The sequence below is a fragment of the Carlito syrichta genome, unplaced genomic scaffold (genome assembly GCF_000164805.1).
Source record: "Carlito syrichta isolate Samal-C Ts95f unplaced genomic scaffold, Tarsius_syrichta-2.0.1 Scaffold316204, whole genome shotgun sequence".
Taxonomy (NCBI): Eukaryota; Metazoa; Chordata; class Mammalia; order Primates; family Tarsiidae; genus Carlito; species Carlito syrichta.
In genome coordinates this window covers 16,071-24,176 of record NW_007260300.1, presented here as the reverse complement: position 1 = coordinate 24,176, position 8,106 = coordinate 16,071, and the positions used below count along the sequence as shown (strand labels likewise).

General features: G+C 35.8%; 1 pseudogene; it reads right to left on the bottom strand.

The window, feature by feature from the left end:
• Positions 1-5,444: 5,444 nt before the first annotated feature.
• LOC103276449 lies at positions 5,445-6,135 on the bottom strand (annotated as a pseudogene).
• Between the last annotated feature and the right edge of the window lie 1,971 nt (positions 6,136-8,106).

The window sequence follows — 8,106 nt, the reverse complement described above, 5'->3', positions numbered from 1 at the left end:
TAGATTACTTCAGCAGCAGACTCAGTCATGGAGAAAAATCAGTGAGCTCAAAGACAGATCATTTGAAATTACCCAGTCAGAAGATCTAAAAGAAAAAATAATTAAATAGTAAATGAGACTATGGGAATTATGGGATACCATCAAGCAATTCAATATATGCATTATCAGTGTTCCAGAAAAAGCAGAGAAAGAGATAGGGACAAAAATGATCATTTCAGAAATCATAGCAGAAAATTTCCCAAATCTGTGGAAAGCTATAAATATTTAAATATAGGAAGCTCAAAAGTCTCCAAACAGAGTAAATACAAATGGACTACACTATTATGCTCAAACTGTCAAAAATCACAGATAAAAAGAGAGTACTTAATGTAGCAAGAACAAAGGAGCATATTATATACAAACACACTCCAATGTAGCTTTCGACAGAGTTCTCAGCAGAAACTTTACTTGCCAGGACACAGTGGGATGATATAGTCAAAGTGCAGAAGAAATAAAAATATCACCCACCAGGAATACTTTATCAAATTTGCCCTTCAGAAATGAAAAAAGAGATACCGATTTCCGCAGACAAACCAAAGCTGAAGGAATTCATCACCACTGGATCTGCCTTACAAAAATGGCTAATAGGAATTCTTCAAGTTTAGAGAACAGAGTGTTACCTACTAACATTAAAACACAAAAGTAGAAAACTCATAATAAAAGTAGTACACAGTCAAATTCTGACTACTACAATACTGTAATGGTGGCAAGAAAATGACTTAAGCATTTAATATGGAGGATAAAAGGCAAAGCTATAAAAAACAATACCTACAATAATTTGAGATACACAATACAAAAACATGTAAGTTGTATCTTCAAAAATATAAAATTGGGAAGTAGGATACAATGTATAATATTTGTAGACAATTAAAATTAAGCTGTTTTCGCCTTAAAATAGCCTGATATGAGATGCTATGGAAGCCTCATGGTAACCATAGTACAAACACCTATAGAATATGCACAAAGCAAAAATTACGGAATCAAGGCATACCACTACAGAAAATATTTATTCATAATGGAAGACAGCAGAAAAGAAAATAAAGGAATGATAAGCTAGAAAATAACCAGAGAATAATTAACTAAATGGTCTTATTAACTCCCTACCCATTGATAATTACCTTGAATGCAAATGAGTTCGTTTCTCCAATAGAAAGGCATGGAGTGGCTGAATGAATTTAAACTAAAGCCCAACTATGTGATACCTGTAAAAGACTCATGCCACTTGAAGAAACATACATAAACTGAAAGATGAAGAAATAATTTTCATGCTCATGAAATCAAAAGAGCTCAAGGGTAGCTAAATAAATAACAAAGTAGACTAAATGTAAAAAATTGTCACAAGAGACAAAAAGTCATTATGTAATGATAAAGGGGTCAATTCATCAAGAGGATATAAAAATTATAAATATACATGCACTCAATATTGGAGCACCTAAATATATAAGGCACATATTAACAAATATGAAGGGAGAGGTCAACTGCAATACAATCACAGTAGGGACTTTAATACCACACTTTTAGCAATAAACTGATCATCCAGACAGAAAACCAATAAGAAAAAGTTAGACTTGAACTCCATTTTAGACCAAATGAACCTAACAGACAGATGCAGAACATTCCTACTAATATCAACATAACATACATTAGTCTCAAGTGCACACAGAGCATTCTCTTGCGTAGGTAATATGTTAGGTTACAAAACAAGTCTTAATGTATTTAAGAAGAGTGAAATCATATTAAGTATCTTTTCCAACAACAGTGGTATAAGTCTAAGAAATCAATAACACAAGGAATTACAGAAAACAACAATTAACAGCATGAAAAAAAACAACTAACAGCATGAACAGTCGGTGGGTCAGAGAAGAAATTTAAAAGAAAAATAAAAAATATCTGAAGACAAACGAAAATTGAGACACAACATAGCAAAACTTGTGATATACAGTAAAAGCAGTTCTAAAAGAGACATTCATAGCAATGAATGCCTACATAAAAAGGTAACATTACACCTAAAATAACTAGAAAAAGAACAAAATAAAACACATTAGCGGAGAGAAGGTGCAGAAATAAACAAAATAGAGACTCAAAAAGTGATATAAATGATCAATGAAACTAACAGTTGGGGTTCTTTTTTATTGAAAGATGGACAAAATCAACAAGCCTCTAGCTGTACTAACTAAGAAAAAAAGACTCATAAATAAAATCAGAAGTGAAAGAAAAGGTTGGTGAACATGTCCACTTTCTAGGCAGATGGGGCACCCCAACTCCATAGGATAGAAGCTCCTGCACTTGAGACCCCTCCAAACTTCACCCTATGTATCTCTCATCTCTCTGTTCATCTTTTTTTCTATTTTTCCTGATGACTGGAGTCTCCACGAGGAATGAAAATGATATTTGATTCCTAAGGATGTGGATACTTTTCCAGCCTCAGATGCTGACGGGGTAACACTGTTGTCTTCTAACCATTATTGCCAAGAGGTGCATCTAGCTCATTGATGAGAAGCCTCAGCATGAAGCCTAGCACATGAGTCAAAGAAAAAAAATTTTTTCTTAAAGCAATTTACAGTTTTTTCATGACTTAGTAAAGTGTGGTCTTAATCCAAGAATTTCAGGCTGCACATGGTCATGCCACAATTCCAGCCTACAAGCAATGTCAGTGGTGAAACTGATCTGTATGCCCTAGATCAGACATGAAGAGATTTTCAATATCTAGCTAGGCAAGACTGTCAATCACTGTCAGCTTCAAACAAGTTACATAAGACAGATCTTCCCCCTTCTACACCACATATGAATATGGGGTTGAAATCTCTAAGGGAGGGAGTTGAGGCAGGGTAGCTAGTACATGTTAGGCATAAATAGATATATTTCTTGTAGGCAGGTTTTAGAAAGCATCCAGATATTCTGTTAGCAGGCTGCTGGCAAGAATGTGAATTCAATGTGGACTCAGTCTGCCTCAACCCCTCAGCTTGCCAAAGGAAAATTCCATCAAGGTGGGTCATGAACTGAGATTCAAAAAGCTATAGAAATGATAATAAGACTGTCTTACAGCTCATAAACTTGTAAACTGAAAAAGTCTGGCAAATTTCCCTGGAAAAGACTGCCCATTCCTCCACCCGTCAGAGGTGGAGAGATGTCGGTCTCTCTAGAGTGAAGGTTACCTGGGCTCCACCCTCTTTAGCATAGCAATCATTGTGAAGATTTATTAGGTCTATTGTAAAAAGCAAAAAGCATAATTTCTTTTGCTCATGTCAGCTATGGCATGTATCTCTATCTCTCCCCTCTTCTTTCTCTAATAAACTTTATTTTGAATCTTAAAAAAAAGAAGTGAAAGAAAAAACATGGTAATTGATACCACAGAAATACAAATGTTATAAGAGACTAGCATGAGTAATTGGATGACAGTAATTAGATGGCCTAGAAGAAATGAGTGAATTCCTGACACATGTGACCTAACAAGACTGAATTATGAAGAAACAGTAAGAAGTAAGAAGATAAAATAAAAAAAGCCCAGAACCTCACTGACGAGTTCTACCAAATATTTAAGGAATACCAATCTTTTTCAAACTTTCAAAAAAATTGAAGAGGAGAGAATACTTCCAAATTCATTTGACAAGGCCATCATTACCCTGATATTAAAGCCACACAATGACATCACAAGAAAAGAAAATTACAGGCCAATATCCCTAATGAATATAGATGCAAAAATCCTCAACAAGACCCTAGCAAACTAAACTCAACAGCATATTAAAAGGATCAGTCACCATGATTAAGTGAAATTTATCTTAGGAGGCAGGAATGGTTCAATACATGCAAAACAGTAAAGGATAAATTTCAAAAGGTTGAAATTATATCGAGCATCTTCTTAGACCACAGTGGAATGAAAATGAAAATAATGTAATTATCAACAGGAACTCTCCACACTCAAAAATACATAAAAATTAAACAACATGCTTCTGAATGAACTTTGGGTAAATACATAAATTAAGGAAGAAAGAAAAATATTACTAGAAACAAATGAAAACAAAGGCACAACAAATAAAAACCTCTAGAATACCATAAAAGTGATGCTGACACTTTTATGTTTGTGAAGTTTACAGCATAGCACACACATACCAAGAAAATAGAGGAATCTCAAGTAAATTGGTTAACATCATACCTAAAGGAGCTGGACAGTTAAGTGCAAGCTAATCCTAGAAGTAGTAGAAAAAAATGAAATTATTTAAAAAAGTCTCAGTTGAATGAAAAAGAGGCCAAAACAATTATAGAAATGATCAGTGAGACAAAAAGCTGGCTATTTGAAAGTTTATATAACATTGATTGATCCATGGCCAAATTGACAAAAGTGAGGGGAGGGGAAGTTTGAATAAACACAATTAGAAACAAAAAAGGTGATGTTACAACTGACTCTGAAGAAATTCAAATGATTATCAGAGACGACTATGAACATATGTATGCAAATAAAATAAAAAATATAGAGGAAATGGAAGAATTTCTGGTATCACACAACCTTTCAAAATTTAAACAGGAAGAAATTGAAACCCATAACAGACCGATAACAACCCAAGAAATAGATTCAGTAATAAGAAACCTCTGTGCCAGAAAAAGCCCTGGGCCAGATGATTTCTTAGCCGAATGTTACAAGATGTACAAGAAAGAGCTGATGCCATTCCTATTGAAAATATTCCAGGCAATCAAGAAGGATGAACTTCTCTCTAGCTCATTCTATGATATCATCCAATATCATCTGATAACCCAAAATGGCAAACACCCAACAAGGAAAGGAAATTACACGCCAATTTCCCTGATAAACAAGGATGCAAAAATTCCCAATAAGATTCTAGCAAATTGCATCGAACAGCACATTTCCTTTTTTTTTTTTTTAATGCCTTCAGGAGCATGTTTATTGTGTTTGAGATGACACATCAGGTACAAAGGGTAAAAGGAAATCCTCTCATTACAAACTGACAAAGGAAAAAGGTAAAACATTTTCACAGCAGCATGAACCACATACTAAGATGTAGATATGGGATTAATACAAATGACATAATTCCTAGTCATCTACGGCTACTTTTATACCTTCATACAGATAATGAATTAGGCTAAAATGCACTATAATATTTGGTAGACTTCAGGATCAGTATACTTAATACATTACAAGATACATTTTGATATCCCAAAGAAGCAAGACTTGCAAGTAGGCATTTTAAACATAACTGATCTACAGCTACAAAGTTCTACTCTTGATAGCATTTACCTTTTTGGGGAGTCTCCCGGTCCCCAAAGGATAAAAGTAGAGAGTAAAGTAAGTATAATATAAATACAGAAGTCCATATTGCAAAGGCTATAAAGATTTGCAGCACAGTGAGAAGATGCCTTCTGCTCCTTACAATGCATATAAGTGATGTGAATTATGTTGAGTATCTGTTGGTCCACTGCCTGGCTATCCTGTCACATTCTGCTCTGTTGGCCAAATACTGAGTGGCTATGCTTCCAACCAAGGGTCTGCAGGGTTGCAGTCTGTCAAAAGGGAACACATAGACAGAAAAACTGTTGAAACAATCAAACCTGGACTCTAGTTGTCTTTTAGGATGTCCAGAAAGATGGCTCTCTGACTGTTGATGTTGCAGTGGTAGTATGGAAGGTAGCCTTCGGTGGCTTAAATGAAAAATCTGATGAAAACATGATATCCAGAAAAAAATATACCACCTTCATGTACACAATCTGGTGGAGTAAGTATAGTTGATCTCCATTCATAAATGTTATCTCCTTTAGGTCCAGCACTGCAGTTAGGAGGACGATCAAGAGTTATTTCTGCTAACTCCTGAATTCTTTCAGCACTAGTAGATAACTTAGCAAGGTTTTGCTAAACAGTTTGGTGTTCTTCTTCTGCTGGGTGGCAGAAGGTCTTTTTTCTTCTTGTTCTTTGGGCTCTGGAGCGGCTAGGTCTTGCTGGTCCACATCTGAACTGCCACTGCTAGTTCTGGGGTTCTCATCATAAGACCTTTGCCTATCACTGGACAGCTTGATGTTATCTTTTGGAAAACTTGGCTGCCTGCTCTGCTTGCTTGCATGCCCCAATGGTGTGGTCCAACAGCACATTTCAAGGATCATCCATCATGACCAGGTGGGCTTCATTCCTGGGATGTAAGGCTGGTTCAACATATGTAAATCAAACACAATAATTACATAAACTGGTGTAAAATCAAGAATCACAAGATTATCTTATCAGACACAGAAATAGCATCCAATAAATTTCAACATGCTTTTTTGATAAAAACCCTCAAACATCTAGGCATCAAAGGAACATTCATCAAAATAATGAGCTATCTATGATAAACCTGCAGCCAACATCTTACTTCATTGAAGAAACTGGAAAGAACTGGAATAAGATAAGGATACTCACTGTTGTCCCTCCTATTCAGCATAAGACTTGAAGTCCTAGCGAGAGCAATAAGGCAGGAGAAAGAAATTAGTTATATACAAATAGGAAAAGAGGAATTTAAGTTATCCCTCTTTGTAGATTATATGATTCTATATCTAAAAACTCTAGAGATAAGACATCAAAAACTTCCTCATTCTGATAAATGACTTTGGTAAAGTCTTAGACTACAAAATCAATGCACAAAAAACTGTTTCTTTTCTATACACCAACAACAAGCAAGCTGGGAACCAAATAAAAAACACAATTCCATTCACAATAGCCACACACAAAAAAGTATTTCAGTATCCACCTAAACAAAGAGGTGAAAGACCTTTGCAATGAGAACTACAGAACACTGCTCAAAGAAATCAAGGATGACAAAAACAAATGGAAAAACATCCCATGCTCATGAATTAGAAGAATTGATATGGTCAAGATGTCCATTCTACCCAAGGCAGTATTTGACAGATTTAACCCAATTTCTGTCAAATTGCCAGCAGCATTTTTCACAGACCTAGAAAAGGCAATACAGAAATTCATATGGAAGCAAAAAAGAGCTTGAATAACTAAAGCAATCCTCAGCAAAAAGAATAAAGCTGGAGGCATCACACTTCTAGACTTCAAACTTTACTACAAGACTACAGTAACCAAGACACCATGGTACTGGTACAGGAATGGACACATAGACTAACGGAAGAGGATAGAGAATCCAGAAATAAAACCACAGATTTTCAACTAATTCATTTTTGACAAAGCTGATGAAAACAAACATTGTGGAAAGGAAGCCACATTTAGCAAATAGTGCTGAAAAAACTGACTAGCCCCATGCAGAAGAATGAAATTGGATCCCTACATATCCCCATCTTATGACAATTAACTCAAAATGGATTAAGACCTCAAATGTGAAACCTCAAACTATAAGAATCTTAGAAGAAAACGTAGTAAACACCCTCCTGAACATCAGAATAGACAAGATATTTATGGCCAAGTCCTCAAAATCAGATGCAGCAAAATCTAAAATTGATAGGTAGGGCTTGATCAAACTAAGAAGTTTTTGCCCAGCCAAAGAAAGTATCAAGAGAGTAAAGTGGGCAAAAGATATGAACAGACACTTCACAAAGGAAGACATCTGAGCAGCCAACAGACACAATGAAGAAATGCTCAACCTCATTAATCATCAGGGAGATGCAAATCAAAACCACACTGAGATACCACCTAACCCCAGTCAGAATGGCAATTATCAACAACTCAAAAATTAACAGCTGCTGGAGAGGATGTGGCTAAAAGGGAACACTTCTACACTGTTGCTGGGAGTGCAAACTAGTGTAACCTCTGTGGAAAACAGCGTGGCGATTCCACAAAGCTCTAAATATCAACCTCCCATATGACCCTGCAATCCCCCTACTGGGAATATACCCTGAAGAACTCAAATCACTCTATGAAAAAGATACCTGCACACGTATGTTTATTGCAGCATTGTTCACAATAGAAGAACCTGGAATCAACCATGCTGTCCATCAAAAGAGGACTGGATTAAAAAAATGTAGTACATATACACAATGGTTCGAGACCTGCCTGGGCAACTTGGTGAGACCTCATCTCTACAATAAATAAAAAATTAGCCGGGCATGGTAGCGTGTGCCTGTAGT